Source organism: Hydractinia symbiolongicarpus, chromosome 1 (assembly GCF_029227915.1).
Source record: "Hydractinia symbiolongicarpus strain clone_291-10 chromosome 1, HSymV2.1, whole genome shotgun sequence".
Classification (NCBI taxonomy): Eukaryota; Metazoa; Cnidaria; class Hydrozoa; order Anthoathecata; family Hydractiniidae; genus Hydractinia; species Hydractinia symbiolongicarpus.
Genome location: NC_079875.1, coordinates 11,645,041 through 11,664,988, shown reverse-complemented (window position 1 = coordinate 11,664,988; position 19,948 = coordinate 11,645,041).

Genomic DNA, 19,948 nt, shown 5'->3' with positions numbered 1-19,948 from the left:
AACAACATGGTATTGAATACTAATCTTTGAAATACCCTGGAGACTGTAAATTACAATAGCAAAATTCAGTAGTAAAATTTTGCATGGTAATGGACATAAAGACATGAACTTTTTGTAATTTCACCTTGAATACTCTTATAGAGTATATTCTTATAAAAAAAGCGTGTATTCGAAAAAATCAAAAAATTTGATTGCAGCAACTTTATTACACGCTTTTTTTTATAAGAAACCAGTTTTGGCTACGAGGCTCAAATTTTTTATTTCTTTCTTATTTGGAGGCTAAAAGCTGCTTAACAGTTTCTTAAGTTAGTAGGTCATTAACCTGTACATGTCACTAGCTTGTACAGGTCATTAACCTGTACAGGACATCAAACCAACGCTTAAAAGCTTTGTTTGCAGAAATGAAGGATTGTTTCATTCTTAATAGTTCTAGTTTTGTCTGCTATTTGATCAATTAAAAAAGTGCTAAGAGCTCACTGTAATATTTTCTGCCATAGTTTATGGTCTGGAAGAGCTTGAGAAACTGAGCCAAGCTAAGTTTCTTAACATTTTCAAATTTCGAGCCTCGGTTTCTTATAAGCGTGTTTCTTACAAAAAAGCGTGTATTCTGAAAATTAGTCGACGATAAATTTTAGCCAGTGCAAAGTGACTAAATTTTGTCGAAGTAATTAATACATATATATATTCTATCATCTCTTGCGCCGACTTTTTAGTTACCGGCACAAGAAATACTAATTTTAATGCAGGAATTCCCTTCTAACATCAGTTTCTTTAAAGAATATATGCAAAGTAATAAATATAGAGAAAAAGAACTTGTTTTTACATTGCTCTTCGTTCGCTCTCTTAGAATACCTGCATCATCCGTATCTGCTAAACTTCCCGCAACGATATTTAGCCAAACTTGTTAAAAAAACTTAATTAAAAAAAAAGCTAATTATTATTTAATTGAGAACATGTCCGTTTAAATACACGTCTTCTTAAATCCTTACACTTTTTAAATCGTCAAATGATTTTATTCTGAATTACTAAAACATTCCAGTAATGAATTCTGCAAGAAATTTCATATTTAAATACGGTTGTTAGGCGTTTCATTTTCTGATTTATAATTCTCTTTGTTCTCACTACGAGTTAATTTTGCTTCAGACTGGTTCTTCCATTCTTCTTCATCCTAAAAGTACTTAATGATGGAAATTACCACCCAAAATATCTAACAGAAGAGAATAACAAGCTTTAAAAAGTCTTGCATGTATCGTCGCCTTGTGAATTTGTGTTTTATTGCGTGTTTAATTGAACTTATTTTTTTATTACTCTGCGTCTATTTTTGCAATCAAGTTGAGGTAAATCCAATCACTCTTAATTGAATGCAAAAAAAAACTTCATTTCGCTAGCTGTTGGGCGAAGAAATTTTATTTTATTAGATATTGCCGCAGGTTAGTGCGCTTACTTAGCTTGCCTATTAGCCACTAAAATTTCAGTAAGTGTTATTTCTAATATTTCATGTGCTTTTTACTCTTAGTTCTTGCTCCTGCTTTCTCGTTGCTTTCATACTGTCTTTTTCCACATCTCATCCCGCTTCTGTCATTCCTACTCATTCCTAGGTTTCGAAGCAGCAATAGTTCATTTATCTTTTATTTTCATTCTTTGTATAGTTATATTTCTGTTCAGCGATTAAATCACAATCTGCTAAAAGTCTGGCTATAGTCAGCGAGTTGTCGCCCCAAGTTACCATATTAGGTTTTAATAAGTTTGACTCATAATGAATAACTTTATGGTACATAAAACCTTTTTGTAAAGAAAAAACTTATGATTATATTAGTTTAGTTGGACTTGTGGATGCTTACATTTATTCCACTTATACCTCAGGTAGATCATCTTCAACATATATCCTCATGATCACTGATATCAAAAGCATCATATGGTAACATGCATAACACTACATTATTATATCTCACATCTAAGTTTTCTTTGTATCCTTTTCAAGTACGGTGTGTTTGTACCAAGAATGTACTGAACCTTTTCCCCATTTCTGAAGGTAAGTTTAACATTTTCTGCTCGAAATCGTTTATACCTTAGTTGCTCACATCGTGTTTACAAAGCCAGCTTTTTTATGCCTATGTGATGATTAAGTGAGCTGACTGGTGCCGCCATCCGAAAAAAGTGATTGGCTTAAAAGAATAGTCATGAAAGAAACTAGAAACGCTCCGTGTGTGGTCAAGAAAGCGCTACGACGGGTTTCTATTCCGTTAAAAAGCCGTCGCTATATTCTTAGAAGCAGCGCCTCGCATGGACTATTTTAATGTGGCCTTTGAAATTTTATTTACGCTAAAATAAAAGGTATCCTGATTTTGAGAAAGGACATTTACTTGTAGTTGCCCTAAATCTTCACGAAAAATAAATTCACCGCGAGCCACCGCTAGATCCTCCCGCGCTAGTAATTACGAGTTGATGGGCGGGTTGTTTAACTGACTTGACTTGATTGACCGTTGAGAACATCTTGTACGTATCCATCTTTTTCTTATACTGATCATCAACGCCCGTAACTTTTAAGTAACCTGTCTGCGATTCCGCCTTTTGCGCCACCGGTTCTTAAGCCATGTAGGCCAAGCTGTAATTTTTTAAAACAGATACTAGCTAGAGTACAAATGGAATATAACCAGGATTCTTAAAAATCACGGTCAAACTCTTATAAAAATTATCATACAGAATTTTGCTTGTGACAACTTTTCGTCACTCTGATCATCAGCAAAAATCCACTGATCATCAACGCATGAGCTATAACATCATTAAAAAGGGAAATAACTGTGTAATCCTCTGAATTTGTTGTAAAAATAATAAATGAGTTGTTTCAAGACCCAGGACATGTGCAACAAAGCGGTTGAAAGAGATCACTACATGCTGAGGTATGTGCCGGATCGGCTCAAGACGCGAGACATGTGTAACAAAGTTATTGAAAAAAATCCCTGGCAGCTAATGCACATACCGGATAGGTTCAAAACGCAGGAAATATGTAATGGGGTTGTTGAAAAGAATCCACGCATGCTCGAATATATATCGGATCGTTTCAAGACGCAGGACATGAGCAATAGAGCTGTTGAAAAGAATCCCGAGGTGCTCAAATATGTGCAACGGGGGCTACTTTTTTAGGGTTGGTTTGAAACATCTTACAACGTGGTTGTAAGATGTAATAAAATGTGCGTCAACTGTCAATCAAAATTCGAAATTTTCGAAACCGCAACGTTGATTGCATTTATGGCCGGCGTAGGTATCTCTTTACCTCTTATGACCCTGGTGTTAGTACAGAAATCAGAGAAGAAGGGGTCCAATGAACGGAGGATTAAAGACCTGGAGGATCGTCTTGATGTTTTAATAAATTAATGAACAATGCAACGACTGTGAAAGGGTACTCGATACGTACGACAGGTGCACCTGTCGTCGGAGGTTCCTGATAAAGGCTAAAATGTTGTGCTGGTACTGTTACTAAGAATATATCACATATATTAGGGGTGGTTGCATTTGTACAATGGCATGCAATTCTTTGACGTCGTTCGAAATATACAATAAAGAAGATGCTACGATTTGAAAGTGAATTTGTCAGCTCCAAACCATTCTGCAATTTTGCGACTACCTTTACGGATATTAATGACATCAATGTGGACTACTTGACGGTATCTGATCCCATACCCGCCAATGGGGGTAAGGATCAAAGGTACATTATAGGGTACCATACACGAGACCTTGTGGTTGCCTTGAGGGTGAAAATGCCAAAAATCTGGTCCGCGCATGGGGTGACACGGTACAACGCCAACGCCGTGCCAGCAATGAGTCTCGATTGTGAGGAGTACTCTGATTGGGTTGCGAAATATCGTCAAATATGTTCGAAGGGCTAATCAACGGAGCCTGTGAAAAAGGACCGTTATGTGAACGCCAAACTCCGGTACTACAAGGATACGATTACCACTAAATTCTACGGTATGCCGGTACCCTACAATGAGCCCTGCCAAGTCAGTGCAGTTCTATCCATTTCATCGGTCTACGTACAAACTACTACCCTCAGAAACACATCACAGAATGCCTGTATAAAGACTTTAAGAAGGAATGGCTGCTGGGCGAGGAATATAAACCATATGTTTTATAGGCCTTGTAGACCTATAAAATATAATACAAATTAAGGCCTATATTCAGGTGGGGACGCTACATAGTGCTTGTATATTGTACAGATTGTAGTTTGTTTAAAATTTCGTCCTTCCCTTCCTCTCTACCCTTGGAAACTAGCTGGGCTCTCTCCTGTTCATTGATGACAGTTACGATCCTGTTAAAGCGCTGCCGCATTTGCTCCTTCAAAAATATGTACTTTTTTTCATTGCCTTACTTATTAAGTCAACGATGGAGTTTAAGTTGGCCTCTGCAAGCAGCCTTATCTCTTCTTGTTTTTTGGCTTTGACACGTAGACGTTTTGAAGCGTTCCGTTAGGGTTGCCCTATGTCAGCGGCAATCGCAAGTCCCCCCATGGCACAAGCCAAGGGTACCCCCATGCCTGAGGCCATAGCTCCTATCCCAAACCCCAACGTGATGACACTCAAGCCAAGCAATCCATGGTTGCACCTCCTGACCCACGTGTTATGCATTTTAAATTTTTTCGCTAGCCTATTCCGCTCCTTTATTTCATCCCGAAGATATTGTTCTATTTCCTCAATCTTTTTGAGTCTAAAGACCTGTCCTTCATCCTCGGCGCCTTGCGCGGGTGCACTGGGAAAACTCGGATATAGTTTGCTGATATCGCTCAGTTATTATTCTATGAAAATGCACATCGTAAGGCCGGTGAACGTCACATTTTCTTCATGGTGGAAGACGTCTGTTAGCATGAACTCCAACGATCGGTTGAACCCTTCAGTAGACAGGGGTATCAAAACTCCAGGTTAACATATCTCCCCAAGCGTTTAGCTCCTTGGTGGGAAGTAAAGCGGGAATTTTGAACTTTTCCCCATCCAATAGGCAGTCATCTTAATCAAGTTGGGGACAAACGAGTCTCAATCTTTGGTAAGTATCGGTCATATAGTATCCATTATAGTCGCCCTTCATATAATACTTCTTTGAAAGGTCATAGGGTAACCCTAACAGCTCTTGTAATTGCCTATTCATCACCACCGAGTATTCATCAGTAACACGGAGTCTGCAGTAGCTGCGTTTAAGTAAAAAAAGTTTAATCTTATCTTCTGCCCGACTGTTCACAATAGTCGCAATATCTTCTATCCTGTATAAAACACTGATGATCTCGATCCGAGTCACCCTCTGGTCGGGACCCACCTTGCGTATGGTAAACTCTCTCTTGCTATACAAATTCAACCATCTGGGTCAAATGCTGATGGATTTCAGAGCTATACGAATGTCCTGTCCAAGGTAGTCTTCGAATATGGTAGGTTTCTCGATATCTGTAATATACAGTTGTTTCATCCTTTGTCTTAAAACAAAAGATGAATATATACCAATACAACCCCAAGGCAAAGTACAAATATAACAGGGGAGAATGGGAACTTGGTGTTACAAATTTAGTTACCACATGCGTCGCATCCTAGCAAGAATGAAGGTCCCCATGCCGTATGATGATGGGTTCTCACAGTATAAAAACCCCTACTCAACCTCGGGATACGCCCAAATATGTAGGGAATATGGTTCAGATCCTAACGCTTTGTACAAATTTAAGTCTGTCATGTCGTCACTCACCAACGGTAGATACTGGCCCCAAGTCGATGGGGATTGGGCTAAATTCATTATGCCAACAAGCCAAGGCCTAACGTCGGAGGGCCTGACCAAGCTATCCGGGAGCATCAGGGTTTATGTGGTGCTGTTACTCGGGTCTCAAGCAGGGGTAAAAGCATCCCTGATTGGATCCAATGCAGACAGCTACATGGCAAGGCAAAATCTAGTACAGAAATTTGAGGCTATGGTTCAGCGTCAAGAGAATGTAAGCCATAATATAAACGAGCTCCAGAAGGTATTGCAATATGCTAGAATTGCAGTGAACTTTGCCGTAATGCACCACGTGTACATGCTGCCATCCGTTGCGCATAGGCAAAATCGTAGGGTATAACACAATATTCTGATTGCCCCTGCAAGTGCGATAATTGGCATCCAGCTTGACCTGAAAGCCTATTGCGGGGCATACTGCACCCCTCAAGCATACTGCCAAAACACCCCCAAAGCATGCTATCGGACATTTGGTGGATACCAAATCACCCCCCAAGCATACAACACCTATAACATCTCCTATACATACTCCAGATCAAACCATACAGGCTATACCATCCATACCTCCAATACCCGAACATGATAATATCAAGGCCTTATTAATCACTATAGGGGTCGGCCTCTCAAGTTGCTTCTGCACGAACCCTTTTTCACTCCCCCTCCGCGGCACTTCCCCCTGCAGCACCTGCTGCCGCACCCCTTCTCCTGTAACGGCAAGGACAATGGTGGAAATAAGTAGGCCTACAGCAGAGACCAAACTTGGAACTGTCAGGCCCTGCTCCTTGAAGAGTATCTTGAGCTTTTCAAGCAAGGTGGTATCATCCCCTGAGATCTTCAACAGCGTGTCTTTGATATGTCTAAGCTGGCTGTAAATATCACGGTTAAGCTCCTTCACTTTTTCCTGCATCGGAGAATGGAATTTCCTCCGTAAGGGTCTCAACATCATGCAAATTTTTTTTATATTGTCGATAATTTTCATCTGAATTATCTCGCCGGGGTCCTCCTCACCCTCATTAACAATAGTATTAACATCCATCGCAAGCCTCCGGACTACCTCCATCTTGTTGGGCGTGATGACAAACGTTCTGAAACAAAGGCACGTATGGGGTCTGCTCCCAAATTACTTATAATGGACCCAGGTCTTCATAAGCCCCGGTCCATTATAAGTAATCCTAATCTTATATACTTTTTCGGTAATATCCTCATTTTTATAGAGAAGACGTTTTCCCTCCAAACGAAAATCTTCATAGGGGATCACATGGACTTCCACCGATTCCATCCTTGGGTCCTTTCTTATTTGGTCATATAATTCATTAACCCTCTGAACTACCAGCTGCCGGGCCGTATCAATAGCCGTGGCCGTGGTATGTTGTTGTTGCCCCGATGTTGATGGAAGTTGCTGTGTCTCAGGGAGTTGCGTTGATTGCTGTGTATCTTCCTTACCACCCATATTGTCCTCATCGTGCCTACCAATATCCTATTCAGGTGTAAATACTGGATTATTCATTTATTTACAAAATTTTTCCATATAATAAACATAAATGTATACGGAAATCAAGCAGCTACTAGGTATGAAAGGACGCCGTCAGCGGGTACAGATATCACATACCCCGTCAACCATTAACCAGAATGAGGACTTGTACATTGACATACTTAACATACTCCAGAATGATGTCATTATTCCGGGCAGTCTAAAACTCCTATTTGACCTGGCTCTGACAGGGACCAAAACGACGCGCACCATTGTCAGTAACATTGGTAAATCTCTGGTGAAAAGCCTACTTATTACCCTGAATGGCAAGGAGGTGCAAAACATAAGCAACTACAACATCCTGGCGGTCTATAGGGACCTATGGCTACCCAAATTTGATAGAGCTTCTACCCCAGCCCTTTTTTTATATCCTACAGCTCTCCAAACACCGGAGGCTACGATACATTGACCCTTATCCTCGACATAAAATGATCGGACTTGTTTTCCTTGGAAATAATCAATTGTTGCAACAGACATCTTTCTAATACATCAACGTAATTTCACTGTGCTCACCCAAGAATCTTCCATAGGAACCCATTACTAAATAAGGCTTTTTCCCTCTTCCAAGGGGTGGGGTGGCACCCCACCCACTTTTGCATACAATTTTCACTACCCTGCAGGGTAGTGAAAATCATGCCCGCCTAGTCCTCTAATGGGGGAACACCCAGATCATATAGGTTATCCCGAGTAATGTCCACAAGACCGAAATGGTTTCTGAAACGCTCCACATGTCCTTCTTCTTCGAACCTATTAAAGGCATGCATGCCGTTGGGGTTGTTGATGACAACAATCTCCTCCGCGCCCGGGTAATTTTCACTGAACCACAATCTCTTCCTGCTAATATTACACCCCTTAACACGCGTGAAGTAATAGAGGAAACGATAGTATTCGTTGTCATTCTGTGCGCTGTGCTTACGGTGGATGATGATAACGTTGTCTATTCCGGGATCCTGAGTATTGGGTACATGTCTTTCTCTAAGCCTTGCGTTTTCCTGTGTCTGTACTTCGAGTTCGTACCCCAGCTCCACGAGTTGTTCATCCATGGAGTCAAGATCGTTCTCGAGAATGGCAATGTTAACATCTCTGTCTTCTAGAGCTTGACGCTGCTCCTTGAGCTCATCTTGTAATTTTCCCAGCGTAACGAAGATGTCATGCGGATTTTTCCCTTTAACCCCACAATTCCCTGCCTTGTTTTGGTTTCCTCGGTCAAATATTGAAAATTAGACTTGATATTAGCAATACCCAGAAAACGTCCAAGATCTGCCCTTTTGAAGAGGGGTTGATCTTGCTTGTCAAACAGGGTTTCAATGGCTCCTGCGGGTGTTGCGTTGAATAGGGTGAGTTGCGACGACATCTTTCTCTTATAACCAAAGTAGGCCTGAAAATTTCACCACGGTCACTCAAGGATTTCCCACGCTCTGGAGTGTTCCAATCTAACGTACAAGCAAGCGTGTTTGGATTTCCTCAGTTCAATTTTAATCTCATCCCAGTCCGGGATGAGATTCGTTTCCTCGTCTATCATTTTCATATCCGGGCGCTCATTAGGGTACCATAAAACAAGGCTTTCTTTTGCCTCCGGAAATTCTTTGGCAAGGCAGTATATGAATGCGTGAGTAGCCACAAATTATGCTTGCGATGCCTACCTGAAATAGCCAATTCGAGCAGGGGCTGCCCTTTTCTATCGAGGCTCTCGTTGGCTATTACATCATCGACAACGAAAAGACTGTCCTCTTCTGCCAATAACGACGACAATTTCGATATCCATTCAAACAGCTCATTTCCTGGGTCTATCAGAAAAACATATGGCCCTTTCCAAAGTGAGGACCTTTCAAGATATTAGGTAGATCTTAGGTAGTCATTTAATTGTTGAACACAAAATGACTATGTTGTAATAGTGGCGTCTGTATTTGTTTTCCAGGAGGTTCAGTAAACGCTGTGTTTTTCCACAGCTTGTCGGGCCAGTGAAGATTGACGTGTGGGAGTCTTTTAAAACATCCAACATTTTATTCTTGCCGGGAGATTTCATTATCAAGCCACACCTATTCCGTAATATATCGATTACCCTTGCCTATATTCTCACTTGCCCACATAGGTTGGGTATTGGTGTAGTGCAATCTTCTACCAACCTCCGCAAGCGATGGAGCATCATCATTTCCTCGATACCGTAGCAGGATTTTATGATCAATGTGCCACTCCCCATAATTATCCAAGGTCATACCTTCAACAAACTGGGCTTCAATATGGGTCCGCAGCATAGCCATGTCGCACCCTATATACTCCTGAGAACTGAGCTCCTTGTTTCCCTGTAGAGCTTTGTGTGTTCTGCTGCATACAACATGGGCAAGATGTCCGGCAGGATCTTGAATTGGACAGGTGGATCCTCGCCTACCATATTCGCAAATACCTCCGCCCCCACAGTCTTTGCACTCTGATCTTCGCCTACCATGCTCGACGCAGATGCTTCCACCCCCCGAAGTCCTTACAGCAAGATCTTATCCTTTGATGTTCGCGACGCTTCCACCTCCACATTCTTTACACTTTGATCTCACCCAACCATGCTCCGTACAGATACCACCACCCCCACATTCATCATTACATTGCGATCTTATCCTTTCATGTTTGCAAATATGAACCCTCTTACACTCCTTACAGCAAGCCCTCTGCCTCCGATGGGGGCAATTTGTAAGCTCCATCGACGCCTTGTTGACATCGAGGCATTTGATGCACTATTTGGTTCGTTGACCGTTACGCTTGATCTTGAAACTGTCCGGGAATAAAAAGCTTCCACATTTTGAACACTTACATTTTTGCCCTTGATGGGGACAATTTGTACGTTCACGTGACGCTTTCTTTTTGTCCAGACATTTAATACACTTTTTTGTTAGTTGACCGTGTCGCTTGATCTTGAATTTGTCCAAAGAAAGATAGTGCTTACATTGCGCGCATTTCCTGGTACCCTCCATATTGATTTGTGCTTGCCTTTAACGGCAAACACAAATTTTACTGGTCAATTTTGTAGGTATCAGGGAACGTTTATACAAGCTAATAGTTCAACCACTTCCAATTGTGAATTTTCCTGTATACCGCTGCACATGAGGAACATATTAACACACCACCGCCGTGATTGTTCACCAAGGACCCCTGACAGGCAGGGCAAAGCTTGGTATTTCGGGCCTTGTATTCGAAGGGTAGTGGGGCGACTAATTTACCCTGCAGACACTGCAACGCCTTGCAGTACCTCTCAACGAGCCTTGCCTTCTCGGGGCTTTCTCCAATAAGCTCAATATATCTGGGTATAATCCTGTATGTGAGTAGATCATACAGGATTAGGTAGTTTTCATCCTGTTGAACACCTCTAATTTCCCCATCAAAAGCAAGGGCGTCTATTTTAAAATCCTCCATGTTGTTTTTAACAGCTTGCTTCTCCTTATCCCTGGCCAGGCAGACCATGCAACTTTTAGTTAAAGTATTGCTCCTAATTTTAAACTTGTGTGGTGGTAATAGTTGTTTACATACGCGACATCATCTGATATCCATTTAGTATTTCGTCCCGAGCACTTGACTCCTTCCATAACTCATGCTTGTATACTCTGTTTGGGCTTCGGCACGATACTTACCGGCAACCATCCGTTGGAGACGGCCATTTCACGACTTGCTCTCCCCGAAGTATGCAACCATTTTGAGGATGGCTTCGGTGTCCATTTTTGTAGAGGGCCTTGTTATATTCAAAAAATATTTACCCATAGGCAAAGGTGAAACCAAGGTCTACAATTGTCTCATAGAGCATATCTGAAATTTCTTTTTCCTTTGGTGTAGCGTTGCTTGTGGTCATTATTACTACCGCATTTTATCATCATTTTATCATCATCGGAGATCCTTCTCCCGATGATGGGAGAAGGATCTCCCGAAACGTCGCCTACTAAACTATCATGTTCAAGAAATGATAAACTTCCACAGTAATATGAATACTGAACAGACAAACCGAAATTATATCTTCAATAATAATCTTTATTAGTAGTCGTTTATAACGAAAAAGAATGTAAGCGATCAGGATATAGGGTAGCATTACAGCGATATACAAACACACTTCCATTTTATTCCCTTAAACCACAAGCGGAGAGATATGTGCACCATCGTCATGTACAACTCGCTTGTCATAAAACGCCGAGAACCCGAGCTTGTTTTTCTCTTATGTGATCATACCCTGCTCATGTACCCGAAAACCTACGTTTTTGTCCACGTCTAAACCACCCCTCAGCGCACCCAGGTATCTACTAATTTTGTCTCTTTGACATGCCCTTACATGAAATTTCGTACCCTTTTTTCCTTCAACGAAGTAGCACTTGGCTGTCAGGACAATCATCAGAAACCCAATAAATTCAAGTTTGAATAGTCCTCCTGTTCGACTCGAGTACTTACGACATCCCTCAACTCTTCTCCGGAGATGTCAAAATAGGCACTGTCAGTGTCCATGTAAATGTACTCAAAGTCTCGACGATCCACGTACTTGTCCAGAAAATCGTAGTAAAATTCGAGCATGTGAAGCTTAGCTAGTTGGTACACCGCAATACCACACTGGTAGGCTCTATCGATAGTACACTTGTGTTTTCCCCTTCTTACCTCATATACATCCCCAATCTCTTCAAGGTCCTCAAGGTACGGGCTTCGGAGAGCGGCATTTTCTCCTTTTCATCCCTCGTAAACGTAGTATTTGCGTGCCTCGCCAAATCTTCATTAATCTTGCCGTAGAACGAGTTGCCTTTCAGCTTGATCGCATCCGCCGCAATACGCTTGTCGGGGTCTTTATCAGCCTGTCGTCGTGCATCAGCAACCTCCTCTGGGAACCAGGCAAAGGGCTTATCCCGGGCGTACTTGAGGAACTGGTGAAAGGCAGTCACTTTCAGCCCATGGTTAATGTACCATTTTAGCACAGGGGTATACAGTAGGACTTTTTCAGCTCTCACCCAGAAGCTTACGTGTACCTGGAACACGCTTGCAGCGCGTATTTTTCAAGTACTCGTGCATGTGCTTGGGGATTTGCCCATCAGGTATCTCCTTGACGACAAACAGGGGATCCATATCACTAAACCTTTCGCGCAGATCCTCGGGTACCTCGATATCAACCTGGGCAAACCCAAACAACAATCCATCCATCACACCCCGCGCCAGTAGCTCTAACTTATGTGCCGATGTCGATGTGGCCACCACCTTAATCAACTGTTCCTTCCCATAAGGAAAGTCTTGCATCAAGGTACTCGGGTAGAGCATGTTTGCATCATACTCTAGAATGGTCTTGCACTTGTGGGTTTCCTTGTACACGTGAGATCTGATACCCGTTACGTCCCGTTCATGATATCTACAGAATACAATCGCGGGTTGCCTCCTGTTCGATCTCGTCGTGAAGCGTTGTCCCTTCCGAAATTTGTTCCCTTGCCTTGTTATAGTAGAAGGCAACGGTATCCCTCACATTCTGTAATCGAACGGCAAGAGCGTCGCAAGTTGCCGCTACTGGTGCCGACACGGTGCTATATAGTTTGCTGATTGCATTCTTAAACCAACTCTTTATTATATACAGATTTCAACAAAGTTCGAAGATTACAGAGCGGGTTGGGAATTCCCCTACTCATTTTTGTATGATAGTGACTCAACCTTGATATGCATGACTCAGCACCGCTTAGGGATTTTACCCCATTTGCGTATGATGTTATAGCGCATGCGTTGATGAACAGTGGATTTATGCTGATGATCAGCGCACTTTTGTGCAATGCAGCGTGACGAAAAAATCCTGATTATATTCCATCTCTACTCTAGCTATACTAGCCAACTCTGCTAAGAGTATTTCTCTAATTCTTGCGCATGATAAACTCTTTCCTTTTCTTAAAGATCCTGTGACTCATTGCTCCGCAAATAAATTCCTCTGATCTCTCGACCTTTTAACTTTGCAAGTTCTGAATAGTTACTTAGATTCTTAACTGGGCAAGATTTATTGCCAGTCTTACTAATAAAAACCCAATTTCCTTCCCTGTACACGTCCGTTTTATATTTTTCTTTAAAAATAGATTCATGTAGGAATAAAAAATTGATACATCACAACGTCTGAGGCCTGTTATCTCCATAGATCTCATACAACCTTGCATAGCCAGTTAAGCATACTACTGGTCCTCATTTGTTAATGTTTTACTCTAAAAGCTTTGTATGTTTCAGGGTCGGATCCAGGATTTTTATGTAACTAAGCAAAAAAATTTTTTGGGAGATAACCGCCCAGAATGCGCGTTAAAATACGCCAAATGGGCGGACCTAATAGTAACAAAATTTATCGCCTTGTTCAGGCTTTTTCCAGCGTTAAAAAGTACAATAAGTGACAATATACATAAAAAAATATACAGCTAAAATATATAAAACATGTAAACTATGTATAAATCAATCAGCAAGTATATGTATTTCAAAAAGCCTTTATCTCTTATTCTGTTCAGCAAACTCATCTATCATTTCATCAGAGATCACAGTGATTGACCTGTTAAACATGATAAGTGCTAGGCTGCTTAACCTTTCTTCCGACATCATGTTTCGCATCTGAGTCTTTGGACGCCTTATTCCAGAGATACTTTTCTCACAAGTGCATGAGGTTACAGGAATTGTAGCCAAAATTCTAAAACTTCACGGATTGATGGAAATGTGTACCTATTTGTGGTTTTAAGTAAAGAGGTGATATCTGTTGGTAGAGCACCTTGATAGTTTTTCCAAAATATCCCCCACATATCTAACTGGACATATGTTACTAAGGGCTGGAATATCACTCACAAACAATTCCAGAAATTCTTTACACTTAACCTTGGGTTAACCCGGGCTATGGTAACATTCACTCGCCCATGTTGAATCGCCGTCAAGAGGAATCGAACCCCGGTCTCCCGCACAGAGTACGAGAGCTATAACCACTAATCTACGGCGCCACAAAGAGGATTAAAAAAAAAAAATATTAGTAAGATTGGTAAGATTTTTTCTATCCATATTGTTATAGCTATATCACATATGTCAAGTAGTCTTGGCAGAGGGCACCACTACGATGACTTGGCTTGAAAATGGATGGATACGTTTTCCATCGTTTTCCATCCTTAAGCTCTGTTTCCACTCATCATACTGGCTCAATATTCTCTCAAAATCCAACCACCAGTGTATCTTGCTAGGTATAAAATAACAAATGAAGCACCACATGAACATGAACACTTCAGAATTATTTTGAGTGTATTTTTCTCTTGATTTATTTATTTGTGTGGTGGGGAGGTTTGAGTATAGAAAATAAAGCAGTAGCTACAAACTCATTTTGTTAAAAAAATATAGCCCCAGAAGTTTCATACAGAACAGGATCAGTGAAAAAACTTAGTGTACACACATTCTCAACTACTATAGTGAATAATAAAGAAGTATCTCATTCACTATAGCTATATAGCTATATAGATATTTTTGCAGAGAGAAACCTTTTAACATAATCTTCTCAAGCCAAAAAAAAATTCTGATATTTTAGCTTAGGGAATAAACTATACACACTATTACACACTGAGTACTTGAAATTTATAAGAAATAGTAAAAAAGACATCCAGAAACCTAAAAGTATCACACTACCTCTACCGTCCATCTTTGGCTGATTGGTTATAACCACGAACAACGTGGACTGTTTGCATTCATTTTGCTACGGTTGAGAAATTCTGTCTACCTTGCCTTTTTTTTTGCTTATTTGCTTATACGCGATAGCAAAGTAGTTTTTCATCACCGCATTCTCTCCATGCAAAAAAGCAAATATATCAACTTTGACACGCTTACTTGCTTATTCTTAAATAAGCGAGAAAGCAAAGTCTTTTCGTTTCGCTTGCTCAGAGGAGTTACTATCTACTTTGTTTGGGAGAGTGAATAAGCGCAATAAGCAAAAACACAACTTCCTTACCAGACTTCTTAAAAAATACAAGGAAAACTACACACGGGAAACGCGTGCGGGCTTTTTCTCTGCGTTTTTGAAAGTAAGCGCGCGCTTATCTTGCTTATACCTCCATCCGACCCTGTGTTTGTAAAAATAATTAGAAGCCGAAAAGATTTCAGTTACAACAGCATTTCGAGTTCGAACTTTCCGAGAAGATGAAAAGACCAAACAGCAAATGTAGAGAACTTCAAAGGGGCCATGTCTTCAAATATTCTCAAAATTATGCATGGGTCGACTAAACAGTTTTTTGTAATGCATCTGTAAAAAAATTAAGACGCGTAATTAATCTTTTGCTTAACATTAATTCAGAAAATTTCAGTTCTCTCTTGGTTAAAAGTTTTCTCTGGTAATAGAAGCGCATAATGTGAAATATGTCCTACTTTTAAAAATAGCCATTTTTTTGCACAAAACCTTAAATCGTGTGATTAGTAAAACTTCCTGTTAAAAAAAAGGGAAAATAGTTGAGAAAAAGCTGTCTTTTCGAAGTTATATTCAATAAAAATCTTCAACTCTACCACGTCCATGTACAAAACCCTATAAATAGAGACAACTAGCAGGCTAGCTTAGATGAAACATGACTCCCATTATGTATTTTCTTCATAAAAGTAACCAATAACTAAATTAATGTGATTATGGGTTTCCTTCAATAAATCCTGGTTCCCACTGGTTCCATAAGCATATCAATACAAGCACAAGTATAAGAAAATCCCCGTGTGAACTTTATCAACATAAGCTAAAGAACAATGTGAATAAGATATCAAAACTTTTTAATATTTGTATGTGTCTGTTATGCTTGCAGGATGCTTTCTGCCATGGAAACTAGAAGAACGGAAGCTTAAACGTATAGCCATTCCTCTTTCTCACGAAATAATCAAGAACTTTAACAAGTCGTTAAATAATTCTAAATAAATCCTCGTGTATTTATGAAATTAAATATCGTGAATTGATTAGAAAGTGATTCTACGAAAAAATATCAAAACTGCCTTTTAAGATAACATTCGCAATTAGCTAAAGAGAACTCATAAATTTACAGAAAATTTTGAGCGATTTTTTTAACAAGTCTCTGAATAATGTGTTTTATTACTCATTTTTAACCTTTTCTTTAACAATAGCAATGATAAAAGAGCCCAAAAGTCCCCTCTCATCTTTATGCTTATAATACTTTACTTATTTATATACTGCGCATGCGCATGTTGCTTATGTTTATGTTTATGTCACCAGTGGAAACCAGGCTAAACAATTTGTGGCAGCAAACACAAATCAACAAGCAGCAAAAAGTATATACTAGCTTTTCGGAGTCGATACGAGATAAAAAAAAACTATTTTTGTTTGCTTAAATATCCTTGTCAACAGTTCCAAAGTTATTTTTAGCCTTCTTTTATGCGTATATTAAGGAATTTTACACATTTGAAACGTTTACATTTATCTTATTCCAAAGTTTACGTTCCGCTGTTTTAACCCTTTTACGGGATCTGAAATGTCTGTTAACGTCATCCCCATCACTGCCAAGAAGTAAGCTGGTGATGCGCAAAGTGGTTGTTTAATTCCAATTTAATTTACACCGATTATACTCGCCCGTCATGATCGGAGACCTGATCGAAGACATTCTCAGAAAAAAATGGACACAAGGGCGCAATGATAAATATCCACCTACGTAATTATTCTCGTTCGTTTTTTCGAATATTAAATTCTTCGATGTGGATGAACAATCTGATAGCTAGACCAAATAAGCCAATATTTGGTGGCGAATTTGCCGGCAAAATGTATCCGAGCTTGCACAGGTCCGTTTCCTTTAATTTTACATTGTAACAACATTCACATCGCTAAAATGTAGGAACAGGTACTACTTTTAAGGGCTGAAATACATCGTTGTAAACTTTAATCAGTCTATAAAACTTAAGTCTCTTAAAAAAGTTTACCAATAAACCTGTTTTTAATACCAAAATAGAAAGCTTATAGTCATTATTTCAAATTCACTGCAATCACCTGTTAGGGAATTTGCTTAAGGCGATCCAACGACCATGCTAAAGTAGGAGTGTTTTCTACTCTTTGGCAAACGGGTTTCAATAAGTTATAATAGCAGAACTTGAGCGTTGATATTGCCTTCCCCGTTAAGATAAGTAAAATAAAATAAAAAAAAAACAAGGTAGCTATCGGGTATCAGGTATAGATATCAGGGTATCAAGTCTCGGCTCTGATTTCGGGTGTTGGTTAACTGGTCCGGGGCTTCACCTGCCTACAAAAAAAGTTAAAAGTTTTAAACTAGTCGAAAATATGATTTTTGTGATATATCAGATAATATATCAGAATTAATTCGACTTTAATTAACTAGCTACCTTCAAAAAGCCAAAGTAATGTTTTAGCTTCTTCAGTTCTAACGAAAAATTCTATAGCTGGGTAATATGGTACTAACGATATCGAACAAAATCATTACGGATAAAAAATATCACACGCCCGCAACTTTATGTTGCAAAATGTGTCTTGCATGCTTGAAGTAGCTAGATCTATAATAACTATTGTTTCTAATGTTTGAATGCTAAATTTTGTAAGGCAAATACAGAGAAAGTGGCATCCATGATTACCTTTTGCGTGAAAATTTATTGGCGAATGGCAAGAATTTTGCTGGAGACGTGATAATTACACTGATAAATAACATTGAATTCAACAGTAAGTGCACAATTAAATTTTTCATTCCAAGGAAATGGAAAACTATTAAACCAAAAGACTCCTCCGTAAATGGACAAGTGTAGAAACATGCACTAGCACCATTTTGGATATCTCCGATAAGGGTTAAACATGCAGAGCTGTCTGAAACATACAATGTTTATGCTTTTTATTCTTAAAGCTGTTTAATTAATGGCTTATAAATCGATTAGCTGGGCGCTACAAAACCGAGGTTGTGAATGCAAACAACCGAGGTTGCTTTTAGCCCACGTAGCACCGGGTAAATGGTCTATTAATGGCTTATAAACCGTTTAGCGGGGTGCTACGGGAAAATAGCGACCGAGCTTTTGACGTCATAGACCTCACTGCGTTCGGTCCATGTAAACAACCGATTGAGGAAATCACTATTTTTATGGCCATTATGTTGCTTTGACAAAACTTTTTAAAGGTATTGCTTCCATGTTTCGTAGCATACTTCGTTTTCAGATACTATTGGTCCAGTATAAATTGTTCTATTTCATCGTACCGCTATATGTTTAAATCAATTATTTAAAACTTGGATCTTATTTGGAGGTTTGACAGCGTTTAAATTTCACGAAAGTTTGTTTAAATCGATATGGGCCAAAAAAAAGTCAGATAAAAAAAAAGAAATCACACTGTCAGGTACTAATGAATCATAGAAACTAGCGCGGTTGATCTCTGCTATCTGCTGATCTGTACTATTATGTTACGTGATTAAATAGTTATAATCCTATAGAATGAGACGGCTAATTCTGTTAAATTTTTTTTAATCCACACCACATATAAAGCAAAACCATTGTTTGTGGCAACCACAGGCGGCAAACTTAAAAGTGCAATGAAATGACTTCTGTGTTCTCATTGAATGCATTAATGCATTATAGTTGTGCCGTAACATCTAGGCAGTTGCCAAATGAGACATACTTTTTTCGGCTAGATTGAAGGTTAATGTACACATCCATTTTGCCTGTCGCAGACAGTTGGACACATTCTTCGTATAATAATGACGAATGTGATTACCCCTTAAAACTGCAGTCAAGTCTTTGCATTATTGAACTTTCATTGATGTTTACTTATAAATTTTTTCTTATATTCAATTCTTTATATAAAGCAGAAGGAATGGGAGGGTCTTTGAACGTATATTTTCTACTACAAGAAAAATTTTCTGCAAAAGAGAGTGGGCAGGAATAGTACAGTAAGGAAAACATTCTGCTAGCCATTTCCACTTCATCTTAACCTTATTCGGCCCGGGGGGGAGGAGAGGGGGGATTCCGCCCCCCTTGACGGATTTTTTTAATAACTCCTTATTGCTATGTTATATGGCTATGAACCTTACTGAGTTTCAATATTTATCTATTAGACACCTAAATGCCAAATTTTTAGGTCCCATACCTTTCAGAGGCTTTGATATTGGCCATTACTCGAAACTACCCCTAGAAATCTCTATGAAATCCTTGAAATGGAGAAAATTTAATAACTTCTGTTAGGATTATCCTTACAACTTGAAACTTGCAACTCAACTTTGTTCTATTAGGTAGATTCATTTTGCATAATTTGGACACCCCCCAGTCATAGTATGTTCGAAAAACCCCGGACCGAGTAAGGTTAAGCACTTTTAATACCGAACGTAATACAATACGGCATAATAAGTAACCTGATTGGCTAATTAAACGTGAAAAGTTAGATAGCGTCTGTGTGTGTTTTCTACAACAGCGTCTATAAAACATGCCCTAAAACAACATTTTTAATTGGTTACAAAAGATTATGTATCTATGACTTGACTCATAATACATATCAAAGCAATCAAAGCCCCACCCTAAAAACTGCAGTAATAAGCTATTTTCTTGTACATCGAACGTAGCAAAGTGCATCTGACAGATTTATACTTCCTAATTTCGCATGAATATTCAAATAGACAGTAACGTAATCCAGAAAATAAATCAATTCAATTTTATATAATTAACTTATTAAATTAGTAGTAATTGGCGAATTAACATATATCTTAAGATATACCTCCT